General features: G+C 39.3%; 1 pseudogene; it reads right to left on the bottom strand.

Annotated features, from left to right (window-relative positions):
- Positions 1 to 2652, bottom strand: part of LOC105985916 — a 5293-nt pseudogene extending 2641 nt beyond the window's left edge.
- Positions 2653 to 8112: the final 5460 nt, after the last annotated feature.

The following is an 8112-nucleotide window of genomic DNA, read 5'->3' as shown; positions in this document are numbered from 1 at the left end:
AATAAGGGAAACCATGGGACCTATGTTTCTTTGGGCCTGGCTTACTTCACTTAATATAATTTTTTCCAAGTCTTTCCATTTCCTAACAAATGGTGGTCACTCTTTTTAAAATGTTTTTTTTTAAATTGTAAAAATAGTGTACAGAGGGGCTACAGTTACACGAGTAAGGTAATGAGTACATTTCCTATCGAGCATTGTTACCTCCTCCTTTGTTTTTCCCCTACTATCCCTTCCCCCCCCCCCAAGTTGTAAAGTTTGTTTTCAACATAGTGTCTTGCACATCTCATTGTTACAATGGGTCAACTTATATTCATGTTTCAGCATTTTATTATTTCCCTTCCCCTCCCCAAAAATGTATTTACAAGATTCAGGGCACCAACGTCAAATATAGTGAAAACAGGGGTTACCATGGGGGAACAACATACAAGAGAAACAAAAAAAATCATATAGTACATTTTAGATACATTAAAAACAATAGCAAGCAAGAAAAAACAAATTGTGTTCCTATCTTGGGGTTCATTTCACTTAATGTCATCTTATATGGCAATATGTTCATAGCTTTTGACTTTTTTTGGGGGGCCAGTCCTGGGGCTTGAACTCAGGGTCTGGGCACTGTCCCTGAGTCTCTGAGCTCAAGGCTAGCATTCTAATGCTTGAACCATAGCGCCACTTCTGGTTTTTTTTGAATAGTTTATTGGAGATAAGAGTCTCATGGGGACTTTTCTGCCAGAGCTGGCTTAATATGGCCACTCTTACATAACATAATATAATAAACTAAAATCTGTATAGGTTATACAACAGAGTTAAAAATAATTTTGAAAATGCCTGTAAATAATGCTTTAGTTGCAAGCATGTCCAAACCAGGCAAATTCACCTACTGCTTTTCTTTTTCTTCAAATGCAAAAACTCCAATATCTTCAGGACAGTAATGCAAAAACCCAGCAAGGAACAGAAATATGTCTATTCCTGCACACATTTTCTCCAATTCTTGTGGATGCTGTTCAGTGTACTTTCCTTATTACAAAACAATGTTGTTGATGCAAAACCTTGTCTTTCATGCAATGTACGGTGGACATGATGGCGATTTCTGTGGTTTACATCGTCCCTGGAGCTATGGGGTCCAACTGTTTGAAAAAACTTCCTGTTTGGCTTTTGCAAAGACGTGACTATTTGAAACCAATAGGATAAATGACTGCTGTTTTCTTCTGGATGAAGGAAACAAAATTCTTCTAATAGTTTAACGCAATCACCTGAGCAGTCCCCTTAGGCAGTAGTCTGGGAGGTTGATGTGGTAAACATCCTTACTTGGGCCGACTTTTGTCAGAGACCTGGATCTTTCAACTGCTGCTTCTGGATGGAGCCAGGGGACACTGGTCAATACATTCCTGGTGGTGTTCCTAGCTGATAAGGCCTCCACAATGGTCACCATAATTCCACTGTGTCCCTCATGATCCTCCATCTACTGGCCTCCAAGTGAGGGGGAGTGGATTCCTAGGATAGAAATGGAAGCTCAAAGGTGACAAAAGAAAGAGGAGCCAGAAGAAAGTGTACAGAACGGCTTGGAGGAGATCCTGTTTTCCCCCAACCAATGAAGTTCCACATTTTCCTTAACAAAAAATCAAGTCAACAAGCAAGAAAGGACAGAGGGAACCAGTTGACATTAACAGGAGTGGGTGAATAGGAGTTTCAGCTCTCAGACATTTCCAGGGGAGAAACAGGACTCAGTAGACAGAACAGAGGCTTCTAAAAAATACCACCTAAATTGGATGCTGGTGGCTCATGCCTGCATTCCTAGCTATTCAGGAGACAGATCTGAGGATCATGGTTCAATGCCAGCCTGGGTAGGAAAGTCTGTGAGACTCATCAATAATCAACCACCAGAAAGCCAGAAGTGGCACTATGGCTTGAGCAAAATTGCTCAGAGACAGTGCCCAGACTCTGAGTTCAAGCCTCACAACCAACAAAGAAAAAATACCACGAGAACATCAGCTTCCAGTTATGGTAGTAGGCCCATAGAGGCCTTTCTGAAAGTTCATCAGATTTCTGTTAAGGTAAACCACAAATATTTCTATCTCTGTCTCTTAACTCTCTGTTTCTTTCAGTGTTTCTATTTCTCTGTCTCTGTGTCTGTCTGTCTCTATCTGTCTTTCTGTCTCTGAACCAAAACCAGTGAGTTATTTTATGACTCACCTCAGGATGAAAGAGATACTCTCCAAAAACTATATTAAAGAGAAAGTGCTCCAAATGTCTACAACACTCCCAATGGGAGTCATAAGAAAGAGAGAACTTTGCTACTACAGGGCCAAGCAAAGAAGATTGAGATGGCAAAAGCCTTTATTTCCACAGGGACCTTGATAAGACAATCTTTCTTGACAGCTGGCACAGCTGGACCACATTCTGGTTATCAGTCTATTTTATTGGCTGTTCAGAACAAGCTAACCCTTGGGCTCCTCAGATGGCAGAGACCAAAGAGAATATCCTCACTGTTCACAAAGCTAAACTCTCAGGACACAATGAGATAAGAAAGACGTAGCTGGGAAGAAAAGGATGAGTCACAAATGGGTACCTCCTAGTCAAACTTACTTAGATGCAATGAAAATAAACCATAACTTTCCCCTGTTAACCTGCATTTGGGAAGGAAAGGATAAAGAGAAGCTTCTCTCTTCTTTTCTTAACTAGTTACTACAGGTAGAGATCTTGAAGAGTGATCTTGGTAAATATTTTTAACTTTGCTTTTCTGTCATTTGCCACCCCCCCCCACTCCTGCCAGCTGCTCTAGAGTTGAATCTGCAGGCTCTAGAGTGATTTATGCTGAGCGCCAGAACTGTAGGTGTAGAAAAGTGTTACCTGTCTTCACCTGTGATGGGAGGCAAGGAAAATACTACTGTAACAAAAGGCGGATGGACATCAAATACAGTGAAAACAGGGGTTCTACTGTGAGGGAGGAACATACAAAGCAACAAAAAAATCACATGGTACCTTATAAATACGTGGGGAGGGGAAGGGAAAAAACAAAATGTTTAAATAGGGATACAGGTTGACCCGTTGTAACAATGAGATGTACAAGAGGTTATGATGAAAAACAAACTTTACAACTTAGGAGGGTGGGGAGCAGTGTAGTTGTGGAGGTGGGAGGGAAGGGATGGTAGGGGAAAAACAAAGGAGGAGGCAACAATGTTGGATATGAAATGTACTCATTACCTTGCTCATGTAACTGTAACCCCTCTGTACAGTATTTTCACATGAAAACAAACAAACAAAAGGCAGACTGACAAGAGAAAAGCAGGCCAGTTCATCAGTGTATTGCATGATACAACAGCCTTATAAACAAATACCCACAGGGTTAGAGAAACTGTCCACTTTAATGCTTAGATTCAATGAAGAATGAGCAGCATGCAGACATGTGATTAGACAAAAGTGAATGAGCTAATGGTACAGATGAGGGAATGAAGAAAGTACGTCACACAGAGAGACACGAAGATCTAAACAGATGAACAATGCTGAGCTTCCTCATTCCATCCCATAGGATAGACAACTTTTTTTTTCCCCTGCCATGGGCCATTTGGATGTTATGTTTATAATATCATTCGCTGGCCATACAAACCTATCAATACAGGCAGATAGCCACGGGCCAGCAATGAGAAGCATACCAGAAGCATGTGTCTGATCCATCATGTACCAAATGATTTCTAGGGCCTCATATGGCCCGAGGGCCATTTTATTTTCTATTATTAATAGTGAGTTACGATGAATAGTGATTAAGCTGTTATTCTGTGATACTGGATTAGAGTTACATTTTTTTAAAACAAATTCTAAAAAAATTGAGAAGCTTACGAAAGGCATCTTTCTCTGTGTGACTTACACATGGAAGCATAGGTCTGAAAGAAATTCGAGAAATTTTTGGATAAATTGTGATGATAGAAAAAGGGGGTTCATAAATGTCAAAGTCTGTGGGAACTCAACCTTTACAAGGCACTTACTTCACCTTCTATGTGAGTGTACTCTAAAATGAACATTCCTTTGGATTAGGTCAAGAGAAGAATGGATTAATGCCTTTTAGGTCCTGATCTTTTTAAGACTCTTGATTAAGTTGCATTATAAAAAATACTTTGCGTGCATGCTTAATGAAAAACATAGACCCTATGCACTCTGGCTTTCGTGTGATTCTTAATGTTCTTTGTAGAACATTCCTCCATCTCCATATATTAAAATTGTATATATTCCTTAGAATTTCCTCACAACTGAAAAATAAAATTCTACCATTGATTTACCCTGGGGGTTCTCAATCTCTATTAGCCAGCGTCTACTCTTCTCCCTTCTTGGTAAATTCAAAGGCAGTTCAAACTAAGCAAGATCAAAGTCAGAGTTATGAACTGTCTTTTTCCCATGTACCTGACCTTTCGTCTTTCCTATGGACCATCCATCTGGTTCTGTCACAATTTTATTTCCAGCTTGTTCCAATTCACAGGCTCCTGCCTCAGCCAAGTGTTTTCTTATCTTCTCAGATTATCCTATACTGTAGGTTTCAGTTTATTTTCCCTGTACAGTTAGGAGGGATGCCATTTTATTTTCTTGGTAAAAATTTGATGATTAATCTCTACCTTCTACACTAGACTGTTAGCTCTGTGATGGTGAGGGCTCATGTTTTTACTTGCCATTTCATCCTGTCAGGAACACACACTTCAGTATCACATAACCACATGTACATGTGGCTCTTGTGATTCCCAAAGCTTCTTTTCAAATTTTATTAATTTGATTGAGATATACTTCATCTTGGAATGCTGTAGACTGTGAACACCCCCAAGAACTTTAAAATTTGGCATCTTTCATTCCCTTCCTTTCCTTCCCCCTCCTTCCTTACTTTCTTTGTTTCCGCCCTCTTTCTCCTCTTTTCTCTCCTCTCCTTCCTTCTCCTCCACCTCCTCTTCCTCCCCACACTTCTCCTATTTCTGGTGTTAGGGATTGAACCCAAGGCCTTCCCCACCTTAGGTAATGCTCTGCCACTGAGTTAACTCCCCAGATCTTCTATAATCACTTTCATTGGGAATAAGCATGTTACAATGATACAGAATGCAGGTAGAGCCTGGAGCAGAGCTCTGGGTTGTAAATGCAATTATTTAGCATCTCTCCTCTGCTCAGGTAGGATAAAGTAGGCCTTCACTCACCCCAGTGAGCAACTACAAATAATAATAGTGACATTCTTCTTTGGTCTCCTTCTTTGCAGCTACTAATGTGCTGTGACAGTTTTCTCTCCCCTTTGCGGGCTCTCCTCCAGCTGTAGCCAGTGATGGGGAATCAGGCGCCACACATTCACGCGCCAGTTCTCACCCTTCAAACAAAAAGAGCATCTGAGTGTGTAAAACACCTCTGAGTGAAATTAAAATTATAATTTGTCTTTAAAGATACTACTGGAGGCTCTACACTTTACTGATGTAAAGTTAGTTTTTCCTTAGAAGAAACCATTGTCAGCCTGCATCTCTGAAGGTAATTGTGTAGCCTCTTTTAAGCAATGCACATAGCAATACACTCTCAGGTGACATTTTCCTTTGACATACCTAGGAAGCATACACAGAAAGCCCTCATGTTGTGGAATCTGTGTGCTATATTTCCAAACAACCAGGTGAATTTTGTCTACCTAGGTTCTAATAAAAAAAAATCAAGTAGTAAAATATTACTAGTAATGTACTAGTAAATACTAGTAATAAATACTACTAGTAAGATACCTAGTAATGTTATAGCACTCACTCAAGCTCATATTTATTTGTTCTGATGTAAGATATTAAACCTTGGACAACTACTGGGTTGTTTGGAATTGGGTGATGGGAATGGAAGTTTCCTTGAAGAGAAATGCCAAAAGAGGGGTCAAGACCCCACTGTGACCTCAGATGTAACGATTACCCTCCTGGTTAGTTGAAATTAGAGATCAAAGACCTAACATGATAAATGTATTTGGCTGAGACCTACTTCATAAAATGCATGAAAAGAAGTGTTTGAAATTGTGGCAACTTTTAAAAAAGGGAAATCATGCATTTACTCACCTGCTAAAAGAAAATGGTGACTAATAGGATATCTCATAAAATGATCCACTTCCACATTTTTAATCTTTTTTTAATTAGAAAAACTCCAAAGGACCTAGTTCATATTTTTACCTGAATTTTAGTACCATTCTGTGTTTTTTTCTGTTTTTTTTTTTTAGAATTTTAAATTTTAGGGAAAAAAGAGGAAAAAATCCTTTGAATAATGATTTTTAACTCTTTATAATATTGAGCATACTCTCATCAGTGTGGTCAAGGGCTCACTTAAGTCAGAATCCACACAGAAGGCTTGTTTGCAACCCAGATTCCTCAGCCTCCCTGAAGACTTGTTAGAGCATCTCTCAGATGTTATGCAGACTTTGGAATCTAAGTATTCTACCAGTTTCCTGGGTAATTATTACACACACTTAAATTTAAGACCTATAGAAGATGCTAGACAAAGGATGAAAGCTATGACCATCTTGGTCACGAACTTGATTTTTAGGAACTCTTCTATCCCCTTTAAAATAAATGAAAACATCTTTCCAATGAAAGAGTATTAGGGGTTGGGTATAATAGCTCATGCTTGTAATCCCATATATTCAGGAGTTGGAGTTAGGAGGATCAAGGTTCAAAGCCAGCCTGAGAAAAATGTTAGTAAGACCTTATTTCAAAATCAAGTTGGATATGATGGCAAATACCTGTAATTCCAGTTTGTTGGAGGTGAAGGTAAGAAAATTAAGGTCCAAGGCTCATCTGGCAAAAAAAAAAAAAGAAAAAAAAAGCGAGCAAGGCCCTATCTGTGAAGCAAACTAAAAGCAAAAGGAATGGGTATGTGACTCAAGTATTACAGCACTTGCCAAGCAGGCTCAAGGCCTGGAGTTCAATAGCTAGTACTGAAAAAAAGTTAGATATTTTTTCTCTTCCATTGTCATATTCTCTCTACTCACCACGTTCTTGGCTATAGCAATCAAAATGAGAGGGAAGACTCTGGAAAGAACCATGCCAGTTCTTGGATAGGTTCTCATTCTATTTCTTTTTGTCCACTTTTGCTTGCTTCTTGTTTTGTTTCTTCTTCTCAAATTTGGTTTTGCTCTTAGAGGTCTGAAGGACTTTGAGAGCATGGACAGACAGACAATCGATTATTCCTAAATGCATACAAAGAGCATAGTAGATGCTGAAGCAGACAAGGGCACCAAGGAGATAACACTTTGATAAAGCTACGACTGCAAGGTGGAAGAAAGCAGAGGAGTTTTAACAGCGAACCACAAGACAAAGGCATGGGAAAACAGGAAGGATGGTTTTCTCCTGGGTACTACCCAGATCACATCATTATTTTCTTGACAAGGGAGGTTTATATGAACCTTCTATTGTTGCTGAGTGCTAGTAGTTCACACCTGTAATCCTAGCTATTCAGGAGACAGAGATGTGACCATCACAATTTGAAGCCAGCCAGGGTAAGAAAGTTGGTCAGACTCTTACTTCCAATTAATTCCAAAAAGCTGAAAGTGAAGCTGTGACTCAAGTGGTAGATGCTATCTTTCAGTAAAAAAGTTCTGGGACAGCACTCAGGCCCAGAGTTCAAGCCCTACCACCTGCACAAACAAAAACACAACAAAAACGTCTCATTGCAAGCAACACAGAAGACATTTTGCAGATACTTGCAGAGTGCATTTACAAGCAACTGCGTATATTATGCACCTAGGGATTAAGCCTGGAAATAGCAAAATTTCAATTAAATCTCAAGTCTGTGTTTTTATAAAAAATGAAATGTCCAACAGTTGCAACCAAGTTGAGATCAATACATCAAATAGTTTTGATAAAAGAGCAGTTTCAGATATACACAAAAATAGTTGGGGAAATAGAAGAGAACCGGGGAACAAATTGGAAATTGATGAGGGCAGAGGAGAAATCAAAAGGAAGTAGCGATGTTGAGTTGAAGCTCCTTAGTGACTTTGCCTCCACCTCTACTAGGAGATGACAGAATCACAACTCTTATGCCTGTCAGTGAAGAGTCTTTATAATTTCAGTTAATTATTTTTAGCAATTCATACATTCTAGGTGTATATTTCCTCAATGGAATTATTGTTATCAGTAC

The sequence above is a fragment of the Dipodomys ordii genome, unplaced genomic scaffold, assembly GCF_000151885.1.
Source record: "Dipodomys ordii isolate 6190 unplaced genomic scaffold, Dord_2.0 Scaffold32, whole genome shotgun sequence".
In the NCBI taxonomy this organism is placed as follows: Eukaryota; Metazoa; Chordata; class Mammalia; order Rodentia; family Heteromyidae; genus Dipodomys; species Dipodomys ordii.
This window is presented reverse-complemented; position numbering and strand designations above follow the sequence as displayed.